Source organism: Zootermopsis nevadensis, unplaced genomic scaffold (assembly GCF_977971745.1).
Source record: "Zootermopsis nevadensis isolate Lab colony 2312 unplaced genomic scaffold, Znev_1.0 Znev_ptg000029l, whole genome shotgun sequence".
Lineage (NCBI taxonomy): Eukaryota > Metazoa > Arthropoda > Insecta > Blattodea > Termopsidae > Zootermopsis > Zootermopsis nevadensis.
The window spans coordinates 10746237-10759109 of NW_028259161.1; the positions used below are offsets into that span (position 1 = coordinate 10746237).

Here is a 12873-nt window from a genome sequence, read left to right on the forward strand (position 1 = left end):
ATGCTTCATTGTGCTCGTTCTTGCATGACTTGGCTTACCAAGGCATGCATCTGGCGTGCATATGAATCGATTATCTCGACGAAGTGACATGCCATCGCGACGCTTTGCTTCGTAATTGTCTAAATAGCCTGAAATGGCATCGCTTGGCACAACGTCGCTGGTCTTAGTGTCTTGTGGCTCGATTTCCGGTTGCTGTGAGTTCCGCCGCCTAGAGTCGCCAGGTAACGGACCACGTTCCTTGTTGTCGCGAGGGCAGGAGTCGCGTCCCTATCGTCGTGTCGCACAGAGTAGCTTAGTTCTGGGTTGGCTAGCCTTGGATTTTATTTGCTGGCGTGGCTTCAGGACCCGTGGCGTGTCCTGTTCTGGTTTGGCTTGCTTTCGCGTAGAGTGGCTTGGCGAGACGAGATACGGCGTCACTTGGATAGACGTCGCGACGTCCTGTGCCATAATCTATTCTGATCCATTTGCAGAATTTGATGATTATTCCTGTCAGTATTATAATGAACTGTAATCTACTTTGCAACCTGGCGTGTTTTGGGTGGCTGCAACACCTGTAAAATGTGGGTTTATTGCGAATGCGCTGGAATTTCAAGAGGACACAATTGTTTGTGATATTTGCGAAGTTGGAATTCGTGAAGATTTATTTTACCTACAGTGTGTAGATTGTGTATTGTTGAATGGTTCAGTGTGTTCTTTAACAGCAACAAACTGTCATTATGTAATGATGCTTCAAATATTTGTACTTAAATGTATCATATTTAACTTTTTTCAGTAACGAATTACAACTCTGTCATATTTCCTTTACAATATCTATACGACACACTGAACCGTTTTGTAGAAACAGAAAATTTTCATATTTATCGTTACCTTTAGTTCAGTGCATCGTACTTTCTTACGTGTTTGAAAAAAATGGCTGCCTAATGTGGCACCTAATCTTATATTTGGAAATGGTGTATCTTTTATACACAGTTTCCCTAGGCCAGACTACAAATTTATGATTGATTTCGTTTGTACCACATGAGAATACTGAGATATATATACTTTAGTAAGTTCATTTTTCGTATCTTTAATTCTGTATTTTCAAATATACAGTTTGCGTTTATTATATTACATTGACATTTGAAATTGTAGTAGCCAAGCCATTTAGGCCAATTACATTTCATACAATACATAGTCATGCTCATGAGTTGCAGTTGTATGTAATTTTGTTTGTAATGCAGCCGTGGACTGTATGTTCGCAAATTCTTCCTCGCCGTTTCTTTTGTTCAAAGATGCAGAAAATGTCGCTCTATGATGACATGTCGGAAGTGTTCGAATGACTGAGGGTTCACGATCCTCACCTAGTGAGCCCTGACTAAGTGCTGTAGTTTTGTGACATGGAGAGTAGGAACATGGGGCACACAGGCCAAGACAGCGGCGAGCCGCGTCTGCGCGTTTGTTCTCCATCTGAACGTCATTCCTGTAGTAAACGCGGTGCCTCGGTGCTGCGACTATCCTACACAACAGCCTGTCTGGATTCATCGAACTTGCCCTCCCCTCCAGCTACCACATGCACTAGACATTTCCATTGCTCCCTCCTCCAGCCTTTATTGGTGTATTTTTTTCTACACTATTGTGATCCGTGGTAAAGATTTTGGACAGGTTGCGTGTGGGAGTGACATTGTATTAGAACAAGGAAAACCAGTATTTTGGTGTGATCGTTGGTTTAGATACAATGGGTGGTAATACAGAAGCGCCTGCGCGGGGCGTCGTATGGGCAACCATATCTCCTCTGCTCTCTCTAGCTCAGGACTGCTCCAAGGGGTTAGTTGGTTGCCAGTGGGCGCCATGTTTTGTAATGAATGTGTGCTTCAAGAAATGAGAAATAGTATTTATTAGTATGAAAAATGGGGAACATCTTTTTGAATGTGCGTCTCATTTACAATGTTATGAAGGTGAAAGATCAATGTGAAACATGTCATGCATTTAACCTACGGTTGAGTGTGTTTTAGAAAGGGGCAGTGATTTTGATTTTGTTTTCTTCAGTAATATATTATACTACCATAATGCAGTATTCGAATTTGTGTAGTGGTCACAATATTTGCTACTACCTGCCAAACTCTTGCTCTTGCTGCACGAAGGAGAGAGTGAATTCTGTCATTTCATCGTCTTCGGCTTTTCCTACGTCTGGGGTTGATAACAGTGTTACAACCACCCCAGCTTTAATCCCCATTCTTCCACAGTCATGCCTGCCACACCTTGCTTGAAATGTTACTGATGTTACGACGCAAAATATATGGTAATGATGAAGCTACAGACTCACCAGCAACGACAGGATAAATCGCCTAAAATCGTTTATCGCCGAGAAAACACGTTAATTCCTATACTCTTCAGGAATGATGTAGGGCCTAATTAATATGGGCAATATACATTGATTTAATTTGGGCCTATTAATGAGGTAGACGTTTGTAATATAATTAAGAAAAAATAGGCCTAGTACTGGATATTGGTGCATTATGTTTGTGCATAGAAGATAATTATGGTACAGTTACTGGATGCGAAGTAAGCCTGCAGTGTTTTACCAAATGAAGTGCTGGTGCTACAGTGGTGCGATAATCGTCAACATCGATTTTTATTTGGATATACATTAGTGTACTGAACAAAAGGATCTTGTTCTGCAGACCCAGCCATGGCCGTCACGTCGTCATCTCAACCCCAGAACCTCCTCCTGCAGCAACCTCGTTCGACTTTAAGCTGCTTTGTCGCCAGGAACACGACTGCCTTCACGGGACACCACAAAGGTAGGCCGGTGACAGTTTCATAGAGAATTTATCTTGTTTCATTATTTTGGATACAAAATTTAAAACGAAATAATTCTAATTGTTTGCATCTTTGTGCCATTCTCATCGTGTTTGACGATTACTATTGTTTCCTGGGACGAAACAAATCATCCAGCTGCTTAATCGGCTTCACTTCATGCACCTTCATTGCTGATCTGTAACCCACAGAAGGTGTCTTGATTATTTCAGTCCGAAGGGAAAGTGTGTACTGTCCAATGTGTATAATGTTCGAAGAAGTTGATGAAAATTTTTCAGTGGATGTAAACGTTATTAATGGGCACACATACATGTACAAAACTGTAGAACACCTTCCATGTTTTTGCTGCTTGAGGTATGGCGTTTCTTATGAAGATGACTGACGTTAATAATAAGGTGTGGGACTAAGAGAAAGAGACAAGTTTAAATTTTGTTATAAAATGGTAACGATTCCGTTTATATTGAGGCGAAACTGGGTTAACAAGAACACAAATATTCAGATGCCCGCTTAACACTGATTTATTGCTGTCCATAGTTTTATATATGAATTATCCCTCGCGCTACACTCTTACTATACAAAACATTTTTATGTTTCTCTATTATCTCGTACCCTAGATCAATTGTTACAGCCTAGTAATTTTATTCTCTCATTTGCATCTTGTTTTGTGTAGCTTTTTGTTAATATTTATTGTCAATTATGTTAGTATGATTTATTTCCTTATAGGCCAAATGCTCACCTATTATCATCTATATATTGCATAGAAACGTTTGCACCTCTTCGTTTCCACATACTATAATAATATGTATCTAGCATCTATGTTCTCTTTCGGAGGGCATCTTCCTTTCCCAAATCTTATAATCCCTTTCATCTACTAAATTACTGCCTTCAGCCATGCTAATCTACTTCTCTGATTTATAGTACAGCAGTAAGTGTGTATCTGCATTGCCACTTCGAATAAAACACCGATGAAACCCAGTACCATGCCCCTTCTGTGATCTATTCCGTCTCGGTTAGGCCACACCGTTTGCTTCAAATCTAGATATCTTTAATACCTCTTTACAAAATATCTCCTTGAAACCCCACATTTCCACATCTGTTTAGACTCACATAACGTCCCATAACCTGTTAAATCTTCACCTATCTGTTGTTCTTACTAAACACCAATAACTGTTAAGTCTGGTTTCAGTTTTTTGTTACTCCTAAACAGTGTATTCCATCTACCACTTCCGTTATTTCATCGTACGTTATTCATAAATATGAAATATTTTAGAAGTCTCAAGAGACTTACAGTGGACAAAGTTAAAAACAGATGCAGACCTGTAGGGAAGTAAACAGACACGCGTATTCAATAAACGGAAGATTATGTAGAGGAAACTTTTAGCACGAACATAATGAACAATGGTTGAATCCCGAACGTCATTATAAACCGGTGTCAAGGCAAAGGGATGTAAGTCCTGAAAGTTCCAAAGAAACACGATATTCAGAACATTCTAACAAATCATAATATGTTGTAGCTGTTGCAGATATTTTAATTGCACGCCTGTCCATGTGGGGTTTTGACCACTACAAATGCTTTGGTTTGCGAAACATATTAGCTTGTACTGATTTTGTAAACAGTTAATATTACAGTGTTATTTACTGATTGGTACAGATTGTCGTATAATTCTTGAATATCGAATACTGTTTGTTCTATTAAGATACCAGTATTTTTGTTTGCTTATGGTTAATGCGAATTTATATATTTGCATCCCAGAACAGTGAATTTGAGGTCACAGACTTCAGTTACTTGATTAGCAGAAAAATAAACACGTGAATTTAATTTGATTACTGAGATGTTCAGTGGCACTATCATCCGTTAAAAATGTCATGTACGGTAGAATTATCGTGGATATCAGGAACCGGTTGTGGCTTATTCTAAGTCACTGCCTTATCATTCTTCTAGAAAGACTGAAAATACTACGTGTATGTATATATATATTTGTAACTGCTTGTGTCGGAATTCTACAAGGAAATTGAAAATTACATAATATATGTTGCACTTATACTTGATTTTATGGGCTGTTTGCACAGAATATTTGAAATGAGCGCACAATGGGCGGGTTGATTTTGCCATCCGCCATATTTTACTTAGGTACAAAACTACTCGACAGGTGTCTATGAAATTTTACCTTATGGGTCTACACTAAATATGTTCAATAAAATCTTCTCGGGCAATCAGCCGCGTCATCTGGTTACGGTGACCAGAGAAGATTTTATTGATTGTACTCGCCGTGAAAGTCTCAAATCCTAAAGATGTTGGTTAATATCTGTCCAGTTGGAAATGATACGAAATTCGTATCTAAATTTGTCTATTTTATGTAATAGGATATGAAGGCTCGTCCTACGTGGAAAAAGACCATACTAAGATCTTCAAATTTTAATAGAAATCAGAACATGAACATTTCTTGTACGTTCAGGTGAAGGTATTTTTCTTAGGGGCCACAATACTACAATATCTGCAGGCCAGCCACTTGTCAGTTGTATTTATTATATTCCTTATATTTTCGAATGGAAATGCAGAATTTGTGTTTCTAGAAAATTTCTGAGTAGTGTTTTGGACTTCTCTGCATTAAAATAGAAGATGAATGTACGGAGATGTATATAACTGTTTCTAACCAGGCAGGTTAAGTACGAGACACTATCGTAAAATAGGTCACTATACATTCATCGCTCAATTTTCCTGATCCATTATCTTATCTTCATAAGCGTTGTAACAAAATAATGCGATTTGACACCATAGAAACATGCAAGAGGAATATCTGGATTAATGGTGATAGGATTTAAATTGATATTATCAGCTTGAATGGTCATTGAAAAACAGTGTTCTGTGTCTGGCCTTTAGTTTACTATTGGTAAATTGGCATAAGTTTGGACATTGCCTTCAGCTTCGTGCACACAGCTACAGCTCACGACTAATGAGCACAACGCATTTTCAACTTCTGCGGACATAAGGTCATGTTTTCGCTTACAGCAAGAAGTGGACATCTTTCCAGTGCCAAAGTATTCTAAAAATGTTCTATACATTGTTGAGCACAGGGATTTCTACTTCGCAACGAAATGATAAACATAGGACGTAGTAACATAGCATATGAATTGTGCATTTCTTATCCTCTCCATATTCCCAAAGTCTTGGATCAGGTGTAAGGATCCAGTATAATCAGTCATTCCGAGTCTTTGAACTGTGCAATTTATCTGGATTTTCATTTTGTACGTCTTATGAAACGAAACTTAGAATTATAGATAGGGAAGTATCAAACCCAGCAAATTTTCTCAATCGCTTTGAAAACAAAATCTCAAATGAAGATGGCTGTCGTCTGGGTTGTAGCGCCGTCTGCTAGAAGTTTGTCAATGTTTCAGTGGTCCTTGCTGCCTCTGTAACGTTGGCAAACGTCTACCAGACGGTCCTACAACCCAGACGACAGCCATCTTCGTACTCACCCCTGTGAGAACCCAAAATCTCAGATGTTCGCGTTGTCCTCCACATTGCTATTTTTCAGCGCACAAAAGAAGTTTGTTTGGATACAACATTTGCAGATTTTTTTATTTTTTTTCTTCATCATTCCATATTTCACATACCTAGGTTCAAGTATAATTATTGCTATCAGTTATTGTAGTAGCATGGCGTGTTCGTCATGTTGGTACCTTTTGCCACACACACGTCGTGGTCGAGTTATTAGTACTCCTGCTTCGTATCCTAGGCATCCCGCGTTCACGTCTGCTCTGAGACGGTATATTATTACTGAAGTTCTTCGTGATTTTCTTCAGTTTCTTTAGGCAAGTACCGGGGTAATATAAATTATTTCATTATCCTTTTCAAACATTAAGCATCGACACCATATAGTGTGAGCACTGATAGCGTTGCTAATAAACTATATGTAAGCAAAGTAACACACAGTACGAAATTTGTAGTGTCTATTCAAAATTTTATTTTATCAGTTTCCACTAAGTACAGTATAATAACATTTACGGATCTACTATGTTATTTTTTGTTTTGAAGAAATACTGCCCTAACAGGAAGATGAGTTTCCTGTAAGATGTTTATTATTACATAACTCTTCAGAATTTTTTTAAAATGATAGTTATATATCTACACCAATAGTTTATGTGACCACCATATTATAACTTTTGGACCCTGTCCTGAGCAATATGAATCCAGTGCAGATCTTCGCATCCTATTTATTTAAGATCCATTTAAATATTATTTTCCTATCAACTTCTATATCTCTCACGCACTTTCTTCCTTTCGGGATTTATGACTTATGTCGTATATATTTCGTATCTCATTATGTTCTCCATTCCTTTATCCGGTTAATCCTCCTCGAATTTTTTGTATGAACTTTTGTAAAGATATGCCGATACTAGATTAAATCTTATTAAATCTTCCGTAATATGACGAGAGGGATTGAAAATCTTTTAGCTTAACTTGTTGCATGGGTGTTCTGTTAAATCATGATGCTGATAGAAAATGTTACGAAATTGGAATGGAGACAAACTAGTACTGATATTCACCAGCGACACGAGCTGTACGTAGTCGTCCATAGACAACGCTGTCTGCTTATCTACGCAATAATATACGTATATCTGCCCACTCACACTCTCCCATTCTCATCCACTGCCCACCTATTTTCCTGCCAGCATGTATCACTGGGAGGTGCTTCTTATATGAGTTATCTGGAACAGTATGAAAACGTTTTCGCATGACGAAATTTAGTTTGAAAAGAATGTATTGGTAATGAAGAGACCGACATGTATATGAGCCAAATTTGTGAATCGATAACGAAAGGCACTGTTTGTTTAAAGGTATTTAACATATATCCCGATCTCTAAACTAAACCTTCAAATGGCTCGCGGTTTTTTTCGTTTTGTGGGCGGGCGGGCGGGCGACAGACTGGTGAAAGGTTAATTCTGGTCTTTTGGAGATTTGTCAAGGGTTGAACTATAATTTTGCTAAAACATAATTTCCACAATAATGTATCGTACCAAATTTTACATTGTTTATCAGTTGATTACTTTCAAATCGGAAATGTTTTGCGCGGGAGCCACGTTGTGTTTTATACTAGTTTATTTATAGGAGATTTAATTCAGTTTTTTTAGGATTTTATATTGAATGGTGCTATCCATGCCAGCTGCCGCGTTTGAATAATTTAAAGTAAGGTTATAAAAGCATTTGACATTTGTACCGAGTTCAGTGAGAAATCTCAGAGCTGTTTAAAGTTATTAGGCGAGCACTTACACGTACACTTCCACCTGAGGATAGTTTGTCTTTTGGAAACCAGCCTGAAACAGGTGGCACCTATTTGCACTCACTCTTCATATTAATTATCCTAACATCAACTGCTGTGTCTGTAAGCTGCGGAGTGGAGGTGCAGAGTTGTTACATGGCTTCGGTTTCGTCAGACGATATTAACGGTTGCGGTTTGACGGAACAACACGTGTTATCAATTTAGTTCAGGGAAAGTCAAGGAAATTGGCGCAAAGAGATACAATAGCAACGCTATCGAGAGCTCCAGCTTATAAGGACTGGCATGTTGTTAGTAGTTGCCGATTTGATCGATAAGGCGTTCGGAACTGTTTGAATTAGAGAGTACGTAGAATTTAATTTACTTTTTGCGATGTCTTTTCTGTACTAGATTTTTCCAGTCCGGTAGTAAATACGTTACTTGAGAAATACGCATGCATACATATGTTTTTCACCAGACATTACACAGCATCTTTGCAGTCCCAAACATCAATTTTTTATATCAATTTTGAAACTTTTCAATCCAGGGCATGCCGGATAGGCTATTGGTTGGTTTTACATAGCTTCCCCACTGTTATTGAATTCTGGTAGGAAGAATTAATGGTCTGTTTTGATATAATATAAAATTTTATATGGATGTGAATAACACAACAAGGAGGGTTTTGAACATTTGGTCTCACTGATCGGACTTCTGACATCCAGTCGCTGTGTAAATATTTATTTAATTGACCTTCAAAATTTTGAAAACGTTTAAATGACTTGTCTTAGAATGTGCATGAAATACTTGCCAAATTAAGAGCTTATTTATAATTTCATCCTTAACGCTTATTTTGAGAAATATTTGTTGTTAACTTGATGTGAACACTGTTCTGCCTTAACATGGTATTGTACTGTGCATTGACGTTCTAACAGTATTAAGCATAGATCGAGAACTTGAACAGTCGTAGTGGAATGCTTAAGTCTGATTGAGATAATTGTAATAATGCGAACTGTTTAATGAAGTGCACAGAACATTTGTTTGTACACCTGTATTTACAAGTTTTATCAGTTGATTTCGTTTATTTCTTGACTATCTACGTACAATGTTTTACGACATCTGTCATATTATCCACTTTTAGAAGAGATTCTTTCCAGTTGTAAGAGTGGTTCGCTGTGTTTTGGCTAATGGTTCTGAAATATGCCATTTCTGATTGTCAAGAAGATGGAGACTTGCCAGTGATCTCGACCTAACAAGAGAAAAAGAGTTTGGACGTGCAGATAATGATGGGAAAATTTATTCGTAAGAGTTTATACCCCACTAATGTAGAACATAGATAAAATAAGCCAAGAAAAAATTGCTACGCTATTATGTCCCGAGATTTCTAGATTTATAAATACATAAAGCAATACACATGAAAGAGTGAATTTTATATGCTGCGTTTAGCGAAGCCTACGTTTGAAGTGCACATATAAACTAAATTTGCATTTCAAACACAGGTTCCCAATTCTAAAAGTCATTTCCACAATTATATGTAATTTGTTAACAAGTTAGCAAATGTATACAAAGTGTAAGAATTCTGGAGCTTTCGTCTTGTTATTTCGTAAATGCTAATATCTGATGCTGTCTTATAACAGGCTGGACGAATGAGTAAGGACTTTAATCTGAGTAGACGCTGATAATTACTATACTTAAAACATTACAACGTAAAATATTACTTATTTTCTCCTCCACACTTCATTGAAGAATTGTAATATTGGTGTGTTGGGTCGTCTTTTCAACGTGAATTCTAAAGATACGCTTTTCAGGCGGCTTGCGTGTTACGCAGATGAAAACAAATGCTCATTATTGATTTACCGGTAGGATGGCCTGTCACACGCACGGGCTGTAGCATCTGTTTACTGCACTGGAACTCCATGGCAGAATATATAAAACTCAAATTGGGTGGATTATTTTTTTCTTTTTACGGCAATGCAAACTTCGAAGTTAATGGCTCGAGCTTCAAAGCGAAATGAAACCCCGAGATTTTGAAACCTTGTTTCCTATCTGCAGCATTTTGAACTTCAGTGTTCAGTGTATTGTGTTTGCCGTTTACCACATTTGAATCTTTTACTAAAGTTTTTCGACAGTTGCTTCGATTGATGCTTTTACGCGTACTTTAACGACCGTCGTCCAAGTTCCCTGTTCTTGATTGCCTTTGCTGTGCCGTAGGTTTTGTCAGTTCCTCCAGGCAGGTGTTTCTATAGTGCCTTTCATTAGGTCATGACTAGTTCCTTATACATTCTTTAAAATTCACTATTTATTAATCATACTTAGCACTGACATTATATAAAAGTAAAGTAAGGTAAAGCTGTTCCACTATGCACCATGCAGGCTCTTGGGGGGAGAGGTGGTATAACCCCTACTCATTCTTGACCTCGGCACTAAATGGGGGTTAGTGGCCAGCATCACGCCCCGGCCGCACTTTACCCCCGGGAGAGGGCCCGGGTACCCATTGTGTAGGAGGCTGGGTGAGCCCCAGAACCGATCTGGACGCAGAACCGCTGTCAACTGTGCTACGAAACTAACAGTGGTAATTTTGAACACCTATACTAGATTCGCTAATTCACTAAGTGCCAGTTCTGACGTATGTAATGGATTAGTTTGTTAAAATGTCTATTTCATTCATTGAATGCGTGTATTCATATTTTTGGGACACTATAAAGTCACATTGCATTCCTAGAAGCGTCACTCATGAAACCGTTAAAGCCCTTCCATTAAAATATAAAATGTTGTCGAACTAATTTATAACAGTTAACCCTTTTGTATGTTTCTTCAAGTGGTGGAATATTTGTGTGTTATGTTTTTTTCTGATGATGTTATTTAATTTCCCTATATATTTAAAATCTTTGTGGTCATGAATACTGCCAACCTGTACTTGCTCTGAATATAGCTTGAATAACTATGAGTATTTTATTCAGGTAATATAATACGCTACTTGAAAGCAATGCGCACTTTGTTGAAAGCCGCGAAATACGAAGACTAATTCTGTTCAGATACTTGTCTTTCCTATATAGTTTCGGCGAATAACAGCTTTTCTTTGAATGAAGCAGTATAGATTTCCTCAAATTGAACATAATTATTACGTAAGTTGTCATCAGATGAATGTTCAAGTTTACAACCATATTGTTAGGAAACTATTAACGAGGCACTTTGGATGTGCACTGTGAGCAGCCCATTCGAACATCTGTGACATAAATAGCTTTCAGCCTAACTCAGCTATTTATGTTTTCAGCATGTGGAACAAGATGTTTGTATAAGATGCATATGTAAATAGGCCCTCTGGGAAACGTGGCTTGGGACAAGAGGACTGTACTGTTCTGTCTGTAACACGGCTCGTTCTTAGAATACATTATGTCAGTGTTAAGGAAATGCTATCCAATTGCCTCTTTGAATGCTATTAAGCATATTACTCGCATTTAACATTTCAGTTTCAACAAGAAATAAGTGTCTAGAAGACAGTGAGAATTATTTGGTATCTTATTATTTAGTAATTTATTTGAATATGAGATTATTAAAAATAACAATCATCACTTGAATTCGTATTGGGAATATCTGCACAAGTCCTCCGCCTCGAAAATGGTTATTTTTTACCCCTATTCTTTCTCTGACCTCATGAGCCTAACATATGATCAGTAATTGTGTGTTGTTCTCCACGGTCTTTTGTTATAGGAAACCCTTGTTCTTAATTTTACTGTATTTACTTTCGCAATTTGCTGTCAAACCATATGTCTAAAGTGGTGTTAATTCTCTAGTTTAATATTGCTGCTTCTCTGGACTCTGCCCATCGTTCAGCATTCCAAAACTAAACCATACGTTTCGGAACTGACTCTGCTTCTGTATTCAGGTGAAAATGCCCATTTTTTAATCCAGTTGATGGGATTAATTCATGGTCCAGTAATTGGGATTACCTCTTTCTGTCGGACCGAACATAATGGGTATTTTCACTTGAAGACAGGAGCAGAGTCAGCTCCCGAAACGTATGGATCCATTTTGAAATCTTGAACGATGGATGGGGTCCATAGAAGCTGAAATACTGAATGTAACTCACCATTATTACAGCCCATTAGAATTAAATTCTCTAGCTCTTTTCTCGTATGCATTTCAATCCTAGTGTCTTAAGTTATTTATCAAGAGGCCGTTTCCCTAAAAGAAAATTAGACGATGCAGCTGTCTTTGCGTCCTCAATAACTTTCGAACAAGTAGTCAATTTTAAACTTAGTTGGGAAGAGATATTGAAGTTTGCCCCGACGCCATGTTTAATTAATTCATATCGGATATCATCATGGTGGGTGTACGTACTCTTGAAGTGTTAGCAGCAGGTCTACTGTAACCGTTCGATGTATTGTTTTTATTGCAGCAAAACCAGAATAGCAAGTCCAAAAACCGAAACGTACAATGTAATTAATCAAATGCAGCATACTTGATACTTAATCGACCCGTTCTTCAGTGCCTTGAGCATCAACGGGTCCCAACTTTCGTCAGCTTTGATCTATAGACATTCGGTAGGACTCCTTGACCGAGTGATCAGCCCGTCGCAAGGCCTCTACCTGTACACAGGACAGCAGAACACAGAGAGACGCGGACAAAAGTCCATGCTTTAAGTGGGATTCGAACCCACAGTCACAGTGTCCAAGCGGCAAAAGGCCCACGCCTCAGACCACGCGGCCACTATGACGGTCAAATGCAGCATATTCATGTCAATATACAGTCATAATGCTGACTGCTGTTGAGTACCGAAGGTTGGTTTGGTTGCCTAGCGACGGCTTTTCGAACTGTCCAG

The 12873-nt window shown here is 38.2% G+C and overlaps 1 protein-coding gene across 1 annotated transcript in view; it reads left to right on the forward strand.

Annotated features, from left to right (window-relative positions):
• Positions 1 to 1263: 1263 nt before the first annotated feature.
• Dhit (regulator of G protein signaling double hit) overlaps positions 1264 to 12873 on the forward strand; it is a 179302-nt gene continuing 167692 nt past the window's right edge. Inside the window, exon 1 of the mRNA XM_087358092.1 lies at positions 1264 to 2780. The gene's annotated coding sequence lies outside the window, so the exon portion shown is untranslated. The remainder of the gene's footprint in view (positions 2781 to 12873) is intronic.